Raw genomic sequence first — 15,885 nt, 5'->3', positions numbered from 1 at the left:
TACAGTGGGGGAAATTTACTAAAGGAAATTTGTAAAAAAATAGGTGTATTTGTATCCAGAAAAACACTTATTTACGGCACATGATAGCACATCAATACGAAAACGAATTGCCGTATTTTCAGGATAGTAAATATCAAAAATAAATGTATTTCTGGATACAAATACACCTATTTTTTTTTACAAATTTCCTTTAGTAAATTTCCCCCAGTATTTCATTTTATTGTCGCTACTACTGCAAAATAGCAACTAGGTGGCAGACTTAACTCACCTATGGAACATAAATCTTTAATCCTTTTCAAAATTTCTACACCTTTGGAAACTCTGCATCAAAGTGGATTTTATTAGCCATGCGCAGTTAAGATAGTCACACTTTCATGAAAAAAAGCAAAAAAAAACCAAAGATCCAGCATTCACGTTTATGCAGCTTTTATTTAAAAAACCTCACATAGGGGGAAATCTTAGTAAATTTCCACCATAGAGTCCATGGAAATTCTATGGATAAATGGCAACAACCAATGGCAACAACCCGCCCCATGATGATTTCAACCTTGTTGGTTTTCCTCCAGTGCTTTTGTATGTATCCAATTAAGAAGACAGAGCCTTTAAAAAGTTATGTTGATTTGACAAAATAATAATCCATCAAGCAGACAGGGATGTGGTATATGGTCCCGACAGTAGGGATCCTGACAGTCATTAGCCTAACGTCGGGATCCCGACTGGCCGGACTTAGACAGTGGGGCGAGTGCAGCAAAGCCCTTTGCGGGTTACGCTCACCACCTATTCTATTCTCCCTCTGTGGGGGTCGTGGACCCCCACGAGGGAGAATGGCCGGTGGTCGTCGGGACCCCGAGTGTCAGGGTTTTGACTGTCAGAATCCAAACTGTCCGGAAACTGTCCGGCACCCGCAGACAGAGGGCAGGATGTACTAAACAGAAAATGTGGTAAAAACCCTGTTATCTGGGTTTTTACTGCATTTTCAGATGCACTAAAGCCTCACCACCGGGGCTTTACTACAGGGGCTTACAGCAGCTCTAGCTGGCATAATCCCATAGAAGCCTATGGGCATCTTTTTTGCGTCCCCTGCCACCCAACACTACCCACACTGACCCCCCACCTCACCTGATGTCTGGGCAGCCTCCTGCTGTGCTGCCCGGACCAGTGACCTCCGCCTCCCTAGCACCGGAACATCCCCCTTCCGGGTGCAGGGAGGAGGAGGCGGAGCCAGGCAGTCCCTGCAGCCATATGAGCAGGAGGCTGCTGGGGGGGGGGGGGAGCCGCAAAGGGCAGCTTTTATTGTAAGATGCCATATTAATCGTATAGTATCAATGCGATTTGTGGCAGCATGTACCACAATTGCTTTGTACATCCCGCCCAGAGGGAGATCATCTCAATAGTCACTGACTATAAGGCAGAGATACTTCAGTTGATGGATTCAGCGACATGTCATTAACGGCATACCACAGCAGTCAATAAGTGGTATCAGCCCACAGAACATGCACTGATACCACTTCTCCCCCATAATTATGATTAATACATCTACCCCATTGTGCATAAATGACATAAGTCCCGTCTCTCCTCCTGGAGCTAATATTGGCGCATGTGCTTTTGCTTCGGCTGATTTCTGTGTTTCTGAATACTTATTTACATCCAAAATAAACCTACTGTACATATATATATAAAATATACAAACACCTTGATAAATGTACCTGCCCTTTGTTTGTTAAGTTCAGTTGACATGTGTAACCTCCACACCTGCATTCCACTTCCAGCAAGGTTCAACAGCACCACGGTAACTCATTACCAATAACAGTAACTACGTGGAGCCTCATATTTTACAGTGTATGAAGTTCTGTAATATTTACTCAAAATGTTTTCTATTATGTTTTCTACTACTTGCAATTAGCAGGATGTGCGATGGGGTCAAATGTGACCCTTTCTATGCAAATGCAAACATGTTCATGATAGATGTATGATAGAACAGATATTGTTTTTTTTTTTTTAATTAAGAACATCTAAAAACATGCTAGCCTACTATAGGTATATAGATGACATGTTGATTTTATGGATGGGTATAGCCGTGGTTTTAATTAAACTCCATAATAAGACAAGTATGTCCAAATTTACTAATACCTTTGACTTAGATCAGATGCATTCTCTGGATATATTGATTCCAAAAAGAAGAATATCAAGGGTTGCTGGTATCAGAGAAGTAGCCCTGGTAAGATTGATAAAATGGTGGAAAATGTATTGCAATGGGGTACAGCATTCCCTAGTGAATACACTTAAGAAAAGGTCCATTGCTGTTCCACATGAGGACATTTTCCCTTGGGTTAATACCTATAGCCAAATATCGGTTAGTATAAAAACATCACAACAGAGTACACTGAAGGTGGGTTGTTTTATATGCCTTACAATACTACATGTTGTAATATGCACCAAGGACCCTCAGATTCAGATGTGGCTGAAGTTGCTATCGCTGCTTACATGGAAGCAATAGCACTTACTGTACATTCTTAAACTGGTACTGCAATTTCTCTCAGCAGTGTTTGCCTAGCTGATCACCTGCGAGCTGCCCGGGCAGGGTCCCCTGTGATCCATCACATGCAGTCCTTTACTTGTGATTGATCACATAAGACCCCTTTTCCCCACCCGGCCCTTCACCGGTAGATTGGTCCAAGGTTGGAGGTCAGACCTGCATGCTGGTCCGACCTCTGACTCAGGTCCGATGTACGCAGTACCACCCATCAGACCTAATGGGGACATTATTCTGACAAGATATGGGCCAATTTCCATCAAGAATGTGTGCAGTTGGTCCAAATTAAGTTAGTGTATAAAGGGATTATCTGCAACCTACTGTACAGTACTTGCCACTTTCCAAGATACCCCTTTTCCACTGACCCTGATCAAAAGTTTACATTCCCTGGAGATTTTGGCCTGATAACATGCACACAAGTTGAAACAAACAGGTTTGAATGGCTACTAAATGTAACCATCCTCACCTGTGACCTGTTTGCTTGTAATCAGTGTGTGTGTATATAAAAGGTAAGTGAGTTTCTGGTCTTCTGAAAGACCCTTGCATCTTTCATCCAGTGCTGCACTGACATGTCTGGATTCTGAGTCATGGGAAAGAAAAAAAATTGTCAAAGGATCTGCAGGAAAAGGAAATTGAACTGTTTAAAACAGAAAAGGGATATAAAAAAATATCCAAGCAATTGAGAATGCCAATCAGCAGTGTTCAAACTCTAATTAAGAAGTGAAAAATAAGGGATTCTGTGGAAACCAAGTCACTTTTAGGTAGACCAACAAAGATTTCAGCCACAACTGCCAGGGAAATTGTTTGGGATGCAAAGAAAAATCCACAAATAACTTCAGCTGAAATACAGGACTCTCTGAAAAAAAGGGGTGTGGTTGTTTCAAGATGCACAATAAGGAGGCATTTGAAGAAAAATCGTCTGCATGGTCGAGGGGCCAGAAGAAAGCCATTACTACACAAATGCCACAAAGCATCCCGCTTACAATACTCCAAACAGCACAGAGACAAGCCTCAAAACTTCTGGTTTGGAGTGATGAGACCAAATTGAACTTTTTGGCCACAACCATAAACGTTACATTTGGAGGGGAGTCAACAAGGCCTATGATGAAAGGTACACCATTCCTACTGTGAAACATTGAGGTGGATTGCTGATGTTTTGGGGATGTGTGAACTACAAAGGCACTGGAAACTTGGTCAAAATTGATGGCAAGATGAATGCAACATGTTAACTGAAAATACTGCAGGAAAATGTGCACTCATCAGCCCGGAAGCTGCACATGGGACGTACTGGGACGTTCCAACGTCACAATGATCCAAAAACACAAGGCCAAGTTGACCTGTCATTGACTACAGAAGAATAAAGTGAGGGTTCTGGAGTGGCCTTCTCAATCTCCTGACCTCAATATCATTGAGCCACTCTGAGGAGATCTCAAACGTGCAGTTTATGCAAGACAGCCCAAGAATTTACAGGAACTGGAGGCTTTTTCCAAGAAGAATGGGCAGCTTTACCATCTGAGAAAATAAAGAGCCTCATCCACAACTACCACAAAAGACTTCACGCTGTCATTGGTGTTAAAAGGGGCAATACACGGTATTAAGAACTGGGGTAGGGGGCGTGGCCTGGCAGGCTCTCTGTTCGGACGCTTGCAGCGTGAGCTCCCGAGAAGGCCTTCCTAATTCTCCTTTTTCCAATACCATCTCCCCACCCTCACCCCCCATCCTTACCCAGCCCTCATGTGTCCCGACCGCTGCTGACCTTAACCGCGGAGTTGGGGAGCACTTTTTAGTGTTCTTGCAGGATGCGGCCTGGTCAGGCAGTCGAAGCCGGGACCTCGATTTGGGCAGAGAGGCGACACATCGAGCGCCCGGGGAGCCGCGAACCGCAGCTTCTGCCGCGTCGGTGACCCGGTACACCACTTCACCCCACCTGCACCTCCTGCTGGCCTCAATCCAGGGGGACTGAAGACACGCTCGCGGCACACCGGAGCTCCAGACGGAGAAGGGAAGTCCCTTCTAGGGATTTCTCGAAGTTCCTTCAGGTTCGTCACTTCCTGCAAACAGGCTCTAGAACCACACTATCCTCTCGAGAACTGACCTCCTTCGAAAGACTCTGCGTAGCTACATGTGACCCCACCCACACGATCTCATTGTTATACAAACTCCTTCAAAACTCAAATAACGATACATCCTCATCATTCACCCAGGCCTGGGAACAGGATCTAGCCCTAACCATCTCTAACAAAGAATGGGAAACCATCTTCCTTAAAGCCCACGCCAGTTTGGTTTGCATCCAAACAAGGGAAACCCAATACAAGATAATTATGCGTTGGTACAGACACCCATCTATCTTACACTCCATGAACCCGAGCATCTCGGCAAATTGCTGGAGGTGCGGGAAGGCCACTGGAACTCTCCTACACATATGGTGGAATGCCCGCTAATTACCCGCTTTTGGACCGATGTCATTGAGACCTCAAAAAAAAAGAATCCACATCTCCCTTCCCGTAACCCCTGCCTTCTGGCTGTTGAACCTATCCCCCACCCCGCTTTCCTCCTATAAAACCTCATTGCTCAGACACCTTGGTAACGCTGCGAGAGCAGCCATACCAGTCCCTCCCACACGCAAATCCTGGTTCACCAAAATTGACCACTACATGTCCATGGAGGATGTTTTACTATCATCAGTGGACAGACACTCAGATTTTGCAGCCATATGGCTTCCCTGGCTGGATTATAAATCTTCACAGGAATACAAAGATTTTATTTGTTGGTAAATCCGCTGGATCCAGTTTCGAACCATATTAGCTTCAACTTGCCTCTATCACTCTATACTCTGGAAAGGTCAGACCCCCCCCCCCTCTTTATCCTCATCTTTCTTTTTTCCCTTATTTCGCCCTCCCACCCGGTACCTCCCCCCCGCCTAACCGCAGGTACCCCAATCTGTCTGCACTAATGCGAATACCCACATCGCACTCTTCTTTCTGTGCCTCAAATTATTACATTTAAACGACTTCATAGACCTTTGAGGACCTCATTAAGAGTATTTATACGATTGTGTACTGTTGACAACTGTATGTCTCGCTGCGCCGAGATAAGCATAATTCAATGTTTCAATGTTTGAATCCCCTGTTATTTCTTTCAATATTCAATAAAAACTGATTATATAAAAAAAGAACTGGGGTATGTCAACTTTTGATCAGGGTCATTTGGGTAGTTGCTTTTGACATTATGATTTAAAAAGAGTAAACACAGTTGTTTGACATTAATGGCTTCACCCAACCGCTAACCATGAGTGAAAGTTTGTGAGTTATCATTCATATTCTCCTGCAAATGGCCAGACAATCACACATTCTGCTAGGGTATGTAAGGTGAGGAAAAATATACAAAGTAACAATGCAGGACTCACGTATGGTTGGATGAAGCACACTTGTACCCAATGTGGAAAGAATACAGTTCTGAAACATTGATGTAACAGCGGGTACAGCTGTGCTTTATTCAACCGTCCAAGAGGCCCGACCTGTTGCTTTGTGTGTATGTATGTATGTATGTATGTATGTATATGTCGACCAGCCTTAGGTGCCAACAAAAAGAGGAAAGATCCATGACCGAAACGCGTTGATGAATTGGAGAGGAGTGAACAGCCACCAACCCCCCCCGGATGTATGTATCAGACCTAGCTCTGTTTTGTTTTTAAATTGTGTTTTTACACCGCTTTGGTGTCATATTGGATTGTTTTTAACTTTTTCGAGCCCTTGGTGGGCCTTCCTGTTTTCTTTGGACATACTGGATTAAAAGCTTTTTTCATACTTTTATAAAAAAACATCGTCTATTGGCATTTGTCACTTTGGAAAGATAAAAAGAAACCGCTACAGGCTTTGTGTCACCACCTAAAGTGGATGACATACGGTGATAACGTTTAACAGTCCCATACCCTGGTGAATTGAAAGAAACCTTTATAAGTGGACTGCCCAACACACGAAGTGTGAGTCTGGGTACGCCCACTACGAATTGCTATTCCTTACTCTAAGCTATGATTATGTAGTTATGATGAATTTCTGATATTTGGTTTATCAAACCTTTTCCCCGAGATAAATCGAGAAATACCTGTACAACTTCCTGAGAAAAAAAAAAGATACCTTTATGTGCCTGGATAACACCTTGAATATTGTGAGTTGGGGTACGCCCGTTTTTCAGTTAAAGAAACCTTTATGCATGTTTTATCCTTCACTTTTGGGTGAGTGAGGTACGTCAATTGAGCCCCTCACACACAATCTTGCACATCCTGCTGTCACACAACAGACCTACACATTTGCACTCTTTTGTTTCCTTTTTCCGAGTACATCTTGAAAAAGAAAAAATCTTCTGCTTCAAGCACATACAATTCGGAATACCACCAAAGATACCTTTATAAGTTTATACCGACGTATACAAACGTGAGTTTGGTACGCACACGCCACTCTGCTCTTTATATACACCTATATTCCAACGGAATAATTTATTTAGACACTGTACACATTGTAAAAACTTTTTATTTGTTTCTGCTTTTTTGGGATCAATATTGACATCGGGCAAAAATACGTCCCCAAGACCACTGAAAAAGAATACTACTAGCAAAAAGGAAGACCATACCTTGCGATATTTCTAAGTATCTTCTGCGCCTCATTGTATACCAACTTCACATCTCTTTTTGTTTGTATAGTAATTTAAGTGTGGGTGACACTTACGTGAGTTGTTACAACAGGGCAGCACAGTGCCATATAATATTTCTGTCACTTTCCATTGTCCAGCCTTAGGTGCCGACCTAGTCACTGTTGAGAATTAGTTGTTGCATAGGCATCATATTAATCATGTATATTGTGCTGAGCGAGAAGCAAAGAAATAGCACAGCAAATATACAAACAAGAAACCTAGTATTGATCATCGTGCAAGGATGGTGTGGTGAGGTGATAAATGTCACAGTGTTTGACTTATGTTGTATCCAGCAGTAAAATTACTTGTGTACAGTATAAACACTGTATCCAACAGTGATGCTGCTAGTTGTGTGTGTGTGTATGTACATGTTATCCAGCAACAGCTGAGTTACTTGTCATGTCAGGAGCTGCACCTTCCACCAGACCTGCTAATATGGAGCCTGATTCTGGTTCACTTGCAAAAGCAAATTCTCTCTCTAATGGAAAAATGTGCACTACATGTAAGATGTAACATGTGCAGAGAGAGTTACATGTGGGTGTTATTTTGTTCTGCACATGGTGAATACAGGCTGCTTTATTTTTACACTGCAATATACAGTAGATATCAGTTTGAAGTACAAACCCCACCCAAATCTAACTCTCTCTACACATGTTACATCTGCCCCACCTGCAGTGCACATGGTTTTGGCAATTAGAGAGAGAATTTGCTTTTGCAAGTAAACCTGAATCAGGCCCCATGATATCCTGCTTGCACAGGTGAAGCCCACTAGACTTGTGCTTGTACTTCTCTGTGGGAGGCAGACGATCAGCATACTAATATCCATTCAGGGAACCTGTTATGTTCATAACAAGGAAAGCAGTAGCAGCGCTCAAAATTGTATAAGTTCATATGGGTAAGTGCACTTTACCACAAGATGTTTCCGCTGGAGGAGAAGGCATGGAGCTGCATCCAATCAATCCAATCGTCCTCTCTAGTGAGCACAGCAGATGGAATAAGCCGCTGGAGGAAGGTATCTGGAGCAGTGCCCAGTGGGTCCAGAAAAGCAAAGTCCTCTCTAGTCTTGCAGTGTAGGAATGGTAATACCGGTATTAAGTAACCATGATGGCTTGAGTCACTTGGAACTATAGATGTTCAGTTGAACAAGCTGGAAAAATCCAGGAAGGTGGAAACCTACTGCACCTGCTGCATTTAGCTACCGACCTATAGCTTTATCAGATATTTCTTCACTACTACTGTCCCATCTCTCAGCTCCCATAACCCTCCAAGCTACTCAAGAGACTTGCCTACACTCACCTCACACACTATCTTAACTTACACAATTTATTGGACCCACTTCAGTCAGGCTTTTGATCCCAACACTTCACTGAGACTGCACTGACTAGTAGTACAGTAGTCTAAAGGCCATTACTCTTTACTTATTCTTCCAGATCTCTTTGCTGCTTTTGACATGGTTGACCACTCTCTTCTCATACAAACACTACAATCCCTAGGTCTTCATGATACAGCCCTTTCTTGGTTCTCATCCTACCTATCTTATCACTCTTTCTTTGTCTGCTACTCTGATTCCATCTTCTCTAGGTCCTCTGTTTTTCTCAATCGATACCTCATCTCTGTTGTAGGCAGAGGGCTTGCGTGGCAGGACCAAGGGTGGCAGCGGCTCCCGGCGCCTTGCTCCCCCTGTGCTGGCGTCTTCTGGGCTGGTTGCTTGTATATAGAACAAAAATATACACACATACATGTAGTGCACACACTTACACTGACAACGGCGCTGTGTACCACTTGTGCCACCTTATAAATAAAAATATAATAATAATAATCTTGAGGAAGAATGCCACAGCAGCTGTTGTTGATGCCAGGTCTGGGCAGCGGCCCTTTTCATCTTTAAGTCTCTGACCCATAGCTTAAAAATCCCACAATTTTGAAGGTCAGTTGTGAGGGGGTGAAGCTACAGACACAATTACAGGACAAGTGCATCATTTAGGCCCCACCTCTTGCCCCCCTGGGGGCACAGCTATGGACACCAGCATAATGTCAGTATTAAAGAAAAAAAAAAGAAAACAATTGTTTGCCTGGGCTAGTTGCCATGCAGCTGTGGACTGGGAATCTTATATTATATTAGTACCTGGGGTGCCAATTATTGAAAAGGGGACTCTTCAATAATAATAAATGATGTATACTCTATAATACACGTTTATCCAATATATATGCAAATATATTGCGTCAGACTTACAACCTAGGCTGCTGATACATACATGCAATTCTCATATATAGGAATTATGAAATTATGATTCCAAAGTGAGTTCAAACTTGGTTTTGCCGCTCCGATCAAAGATATTTTATTTACAGGAAAAACACAAATCATACAGAATAAGTTGTGCACAGTAGTGATATATATGCTAATTATAATTATATTTATACTTCCTTATAAAACATTAAACATAAAACAAATTAACAAACTTAGACAATTACTAACACTAATTGAATACTTGCAAGTTCATTGTTCCATTCCTTAGGTGTGAACATCTCCACCAAGCTTTATTCATCTTCCCCTTCTTACTCTCATCCTTCTCCTCTCCTCCTGATGTCCCTCTGCTGACTGACTTCTACCCATAAGCTCATTCCTTTTATCCCATATTTTGCCCATTCAAACTGGTCTATTCCCATTGTGCCCAGTGTGGGAGATAATTATGGGGTTGCCAGATTCCACAGTGTCATAAACCATGCCCTGCTCATTCTGCCCCAAGGTGGTGAGCATGTAGGGTATTTATGACACAGTATTTCTTTAATCTTCAGAGGCTTCCCCTTGGTTGTGTTGATGTGTCAATGATCTGTTTTGCCTAGGGCATTGACGTGGACAATTATAACCTGTTGGGAGTAGTTTGTTTTCGTGTTGTCATTGCCTCTGGCCTGCACCATAACTGGACAGTACAGTAGGTCAGCTGGCTTCTACACTTCTTAAGGTATGCAGATCTTTGATTGTGATCTGTACCTTTGCATCTAAACATCCCCCTGCACATACCAGGATCTGTTTGCATATTATGTGGCCTAACAACCAGATGACCTGTTGACTTTATTCTACCAGGTTCTAATTATTTATTTACTGTAAACCAGGCATACAGTAGACCTATACCTACATAAAAATCCATAACCTTGCAGTAAGACACAATTGTAGATCTATATACAGACATATTCAAACACTATCCTAATACATTCATATCTATTCCTCACTATATACTATATCTTTCTATCTAGACTCTTCACTAAGGTTAAAATCCCCTTTCATCATTAATATGGAAATGCAACAATATCTCTGATTCTAAGTTATAATTTATGCAAACAATTACCTATCTGGCAACACAGCAGAATCGCAGAGCTGAGTGGCCTGGCAACTGAGGCTGTGGTACAGCTGAGTGTGAGGCTAATCTTACTAGCCAGGCGTTCATCGTCTGCAAAACTACTCTGTCAGTCACTTCATTGGTTACCTGTATTCTACCGTATTCAATACAAAATTATTTTACTCACACACAAAGCCATAAACCAAACTACACCAACATACATCTCTTCTCTTATCTCAAAGTATCTTCCAAACTGACCTCTACTCTCCTCCCAAGATCTGCGTCTCTCATCCACACTCATTACCCGTTCCCATTCCCGACTGCAGGACTTTCTTCGGGCTGCACCCACTCTGTGGAATGCCCTCCCAAGCACAATAAGACTCTCCTCCAGTCTCCAAACCTATAACCATTCCCTGAAAACTCATCTCTTCAGGCAAGCTTATCAAATTCCAGAACCAGCCACTTAACCTTCATATACTGTTCCTATCTAATCACATCCTCACTGTACAATCCACCTCTCTATCTCTTTTTCACATTTTTCCATCCTCCTGACCCCCGGCCAAACTGCTGGGTCACTGTATCATACAGCACACCAGGAACCTTTGCAGGGGCGGATCCAGGAGAAAATTACAGGGGGGGGGGCACCATGGTAGTAGAGGGTTTGGAAGGGGGAGGGGGGTGTTCAGGGCCGCCAAGAGAAATCCTGGGCCCCGGTACAAGAACTTCCTGGGGCCCCCATGGACGGAGCTCCCCGCACACTCTGCGGACCCGTTGTTACGCCACTGCTTCCAAGGTGGATACAGGGACAAAAATTTACACTGTAATGCCTATTACACATGTCACACACCCATTACATATTATACCACATGCCATAATGCTCATTACACGTTATGCCACACACCGTAATGATCATTGCATATTAGGGGGTTAACATGCTTATTGCCATGGGATTAACCTGCTCTGCCAGAGGTTAACATTCTCTGCCAGGGGTTAACATGCGCTTTGCCATGGGATTAACCTGCTCTGCCAGGGGTTAACATGCTCTGCCAGGCGTTACATGCTCTGCCAGGGGTTAACATTCTCTGCCAGGGAATAATATGCTCTTTGCCATGGGATTAACCTGCTCTGCCAGGGGTTACATGCTCTTTGCAAATGATTTACACATACCCTCCAACATGGCCCATTCCATTAGGTACAAAATGCTCTGTTCCTGGACTTCCCTGCCGGTGGCAGTTGCAGAGGTGGGGCTGCAACACAGTCCAAAATTCTAAAAGGGGAGCCACATATACTGCCACCCCAAACATCACTGTCCTGGACTCACTGGCAGTTAATGTGACCTCCCTCTTTGAATTTTTTACTGTGCTGGAGTCCAACCTCTGTATCTGCCACTGGCAGGGAAGTCCAGGAATAGAGTATTTTGTACCTAATGGAATTGTGCATGCTATTAACACAGCATGCACATTAATTCACAAGGTGGGATTTCACTATAGTGGAGGGGCTTTCACCTGATTAAATCATACTGTATATTTAAGACATACAAATATAGACATATAAATATAGTGTTCACTCTAGGATTTTTTAGGGTAGGGTGCTGCCCACCAAGCTCCGCTCTCATACACTCGCAGCTGCAGCGGCAGAGGCGCTGGGGAACACCGGAGGGCTGAGAGGGGCAGGCCATTCAGCGCAGCAGGCAGCAGGAAGAGCTGCAGATAACAGTCCTGTCAGCGATGTGGTGGGTTCTGGAAAGGCGCATATTACAGCACAAAGTAAGGGCATATCACCTGAAGGTGTATATCACCTGAAGAAATTGCCGTAATAAAGGCAATGAAACGTTGTCACAAGATGCTGCATTAAGTGGTTTTTTTTTGGACAAGCTGCTAGGAGTGCCGCTCCTCACCCATCTATTGTACAATTTTCATGCACCCAGCACAGCAGCTTCAAAACAGAGAGAGCCAGAAACCCCCCCCCCCCTAACAAAGATATATATATATATATATATATATATATATATATATATATATATATATATATATATATATATACAGTCTGTATTGTCTGGCACTCTGAAGATGAGGTTTACTGCCTGGTTGCCTTCCTAAGAAACCCCTATATATATATATATATATATATATATATATATATATATATATATATATATACACATATAGATTCTGATTCTCCGGCACTCTGGAACCCTCCCTGGGCAACTTGCTGGGGTGCCTTCCTCTGGGAGAACTAGTCCCTTACAGATAGCGGGCTGGTGGGGCGGCACTCACAGACTGCACATTAGGACTTGAAACGGTGTAACAAGTGCGTTTAATGATAATGTTTCGGGGAGCTAGTCCCCTTCATCAGATCGCTGACAGAATGATAAAAACAATAATAAATAGGGACACTTACCAATCCATGCCGGGCGCGTCGCGGTCCCGTATGCGCCGTCCGCCTCCGTCCAGCTCCTGTCACGTAGACTTCCGGCAGTTGGAGGCAGCCACCTCCAACACATCACTTCTGCCGGAAGTCTGCATGACAGGCGCTGGACGGAGATGGAAGGGGACTAGCTCCTCGAAACGTTATCATTAAATGCACTTGTTACACCGTTTCAAGTCCTAATGTGCAGTCTGTGAGTGCCGCCCCACCAGCCCGCTATATATATATAAATATATATATAGTCCAAACCGACTGCACACAAGGGTAATCCACAAATAAACTGCTCGTTTTCACGCCATCATAGCAGCTATGATGCATGAAAAGGAGCAGTTTATTTGTGGATAACCCTTGTGTGCAGTCGGTTTGGACATTGTATATCCAGGACACGCTGGGATGATATGCAACGGGTGCAAGCTGTGGATGCAAGCTTAGAGTGCCGGTTAACTGTCTTCCAAATATATACATATATGTATATATATATATATATATATATATATATATATATATATATATATATATATATATATATATATATATATAATATATATATATATATATAAATATATTTTATATATATATATATATAATATATATGTGTGTGTGTGTACATAAAATATTAATATTATATTGTCATTTATTTATGCAAATAAATCATAGCTACTAAGCCAGCCCAGGCAGAGGAGACAAATGCACTTACAATTGGCAGTTTATAGTGAGCTCAGCTGTAAGCTCCTTCGGGCCGGCTCCACTGTGACTGCACCTTCGCCTTCCTCCTGGTGCACGACTCCGGAGTCCCACCACCAGGGGCTGGCTGGCAACTTTTAGCCTGGGGGGAAAACATAAGAGAGTGGCCCATCACTCCGATAGAGGGCGGGATGCACCAAGCAGTAATGGTACATCCTGCCGCCCATCGTCACAATGCTCATCGCATATCTACTGACATACAGATGGGGCAGGCCTCTTCTTTGCTGGCAAATCCCCAGAACGTCAGCGCTGGCGATCCACCAGCAGCCTGCCTCACCATCTGATTGAGACGCGCGTGCGTCTCACGCGCACACGCATCTCAATCTCAATTCCGGGGGAAGCGCCATCAGAAGGGGACGTGCGCGCCTCTCGTGCGTGTGCGTAACCTTCTCACTATAGAGATGGCGCTGGTGGGGGATGGCGGCTGGCGTCGCCATCCCCTGCAAAGATGGGACCTGCCCCATCTGTATGCGATAAGCAACACAAAGTGATAAGCACTGGCAACTGTGATCCACAACATTGCCTGGACTCCCGGGTTTCTTACCTAGAAGTCCCCCTGCGCATGCGCACAGACCCAGGTGGCCACAGGGCTTCCTGGGAGGGATCCATTTTGAATCCCTCACACAGCAGTGCTGTGGGAGCAGCCCACCCCAGAAAGGGAAAACACATGTGGGAGAGAGATAGATAGCGAGAGAAAGAGAGGGGGGGGGGGGGGGGGATAGTGGGAGAGAGCACAGTGGAGGGGGAGATAGAAAGAGAGAGCGCAGGGAAGAGTGAGATAGTGAGAGTCTGAGAGAGAGCACTGGGTAGAATGCGATAGCAAGAGAGAGAGCGCAGGAGAGAGATAGCGTGAGAGCGCAGGGGAGACAGAAATAGAGAGAAAAAGCACAGGGTGGAAGATAGGGAGAGAGTCCACAGGGAAAGAGTGAAAGAGACAGCAGGGGAGAGAATGAGAGACCACAGGAGAGAAAGTGAAAGAGACAGCAGGGGAGATAGTAAAAGAGACAGCAGGGGAGATAGTAAAAGAGACAGCAGGGGAGAGGGAGAGAGACCACTAGGGATATAGTTAATGAGACAGCATGAGAGAGAGAGAGACAGCAGGAGAGATAATGAAAGAGACAGCAGAGTAGATGGAGAGAGTGAGAGAGACCACAGGGGAGTTAGTGAGAGACAGCAGGGATGAGGGAGAGAGTGGGAGGGACCGCAGGGAAGATATTGAAATAAACTGCAGCAGGGGAAAGGTAGAGGTAGACTGCAGGGGTCAGGGAGTAGTGGTACCTTGTAGTTACGATCTGCAGTTGATCACAGGTCCACTCCAGCCTTCTCCAGTCCATCCTGTGCGGTGTAGTAGGAGGAAGCAAGGACCAGAGGAGGTCAGTAGAAGACAGGAAGAGAGTTGGGGGCGGGGCTACTGCAGAGCCCGGGCAGGAAGCTGAGCTGCTGGGGGCCTTAGGAGGGAACTCGTCCGGCTGTCAGAAGTTGAACTTGTCTGACTGACAGTCGGTGCTGCTGCTGCCCTGGCTTGGACACACAGTCACTGTCAGCCCAGCTCTGGCACACAGAGCTGACTGAGCTGCACAACAAGCAGGCTGCAGCAACCGGTCACACGCACAGGAGACCTGCAAGATGATGTAATCATCATCTTGCCAGAGTCTCTACACGGAAGCTCCGCAGCGGTGGAGCGCCGCGCCTGTACGCTGACTGCACGCACTTACAATGAAGTGAAGTGACAGTCCGCAAACAGTAAGCACCCGCTCCCCTCTCCTGCTTCGATCTACTGCCGCCCGCGCTCCCTCTACACAGAATCGCGCTGTGCAGCGGCAGCCGTTGCTAAAATAACAAAAAAAATAAAAGTGTTTTTTTTGTGTGTCCTCGGACCCGGGCCCCCTGATAGGCCCGGGCCCAGGTAAAATGTACCCGCCCCCCTCCCCTCTCGGCGGCCCTGGGGGTGTTAGTGGTGCCAGTGTACATGCTAAGAGAGCGGCAAGAGAGAGGAAAGCAGAGAGAGGGCAGGAATGGGATTAAAAATAGGCCCTGGTGTTTAAAGTACACAGGCTCACCTTGGCGACAAAAGTGAAGGATGTAGTTGTGTGAAAAGGGGTGTGGCCACTCAAAAGGGGCGTGTCCCTGAGTGTAGTGTACCACACCATATAC

The 15,885-nt window shown here is 44.7% G+C and overlaps 1 long non-coding RNA gene across 1 annotated transcript in view; it reads right to left on the bottom strand.

Moving 5' to 3' along the window:
• Window positions 1-15,614, bottom strand: part of LOC146072790 (uncharacterized) — a 46,373-nt gene extending 30,759 nt beyond the window's left edge. Inside the window, exons 1-2 of the long non-coding RNA XR_014473235.1 lie at window positions 15,010-15,614; window positions 13,685-13,813 (exon numbers count right to left, since the gene is read on the bottom strand). This is a non-coding gene — a long non-coding RNA (uncharacterized LOC146072790). The remainder of the gene's footprint in view (window positions 1-13,684; window positions 13,814-15,009) is intronic.
• Between the last annotated feature and the right edge of the window lie 271 nt (window positions 15,615-15,885).

This window comes from Crinia signifera, chromosome 4 (assembly GCF_055691185.1).
Source record: "Crinia signifera chromosome 4, ASM5569118v1, whole genome shotgun sequence".
Classification (NCBI taxonomy): Eukaryota; Metazoa; Chordata; class Amphibia; order Anura; family Myobatrachidae; genus Crinia; species Crinia signifera.
The sequence above is the reverse complement of the archived record's forward strand: the minus strand, read 5'-3'. Positions and strand labels throughout refer to the sequence as shown.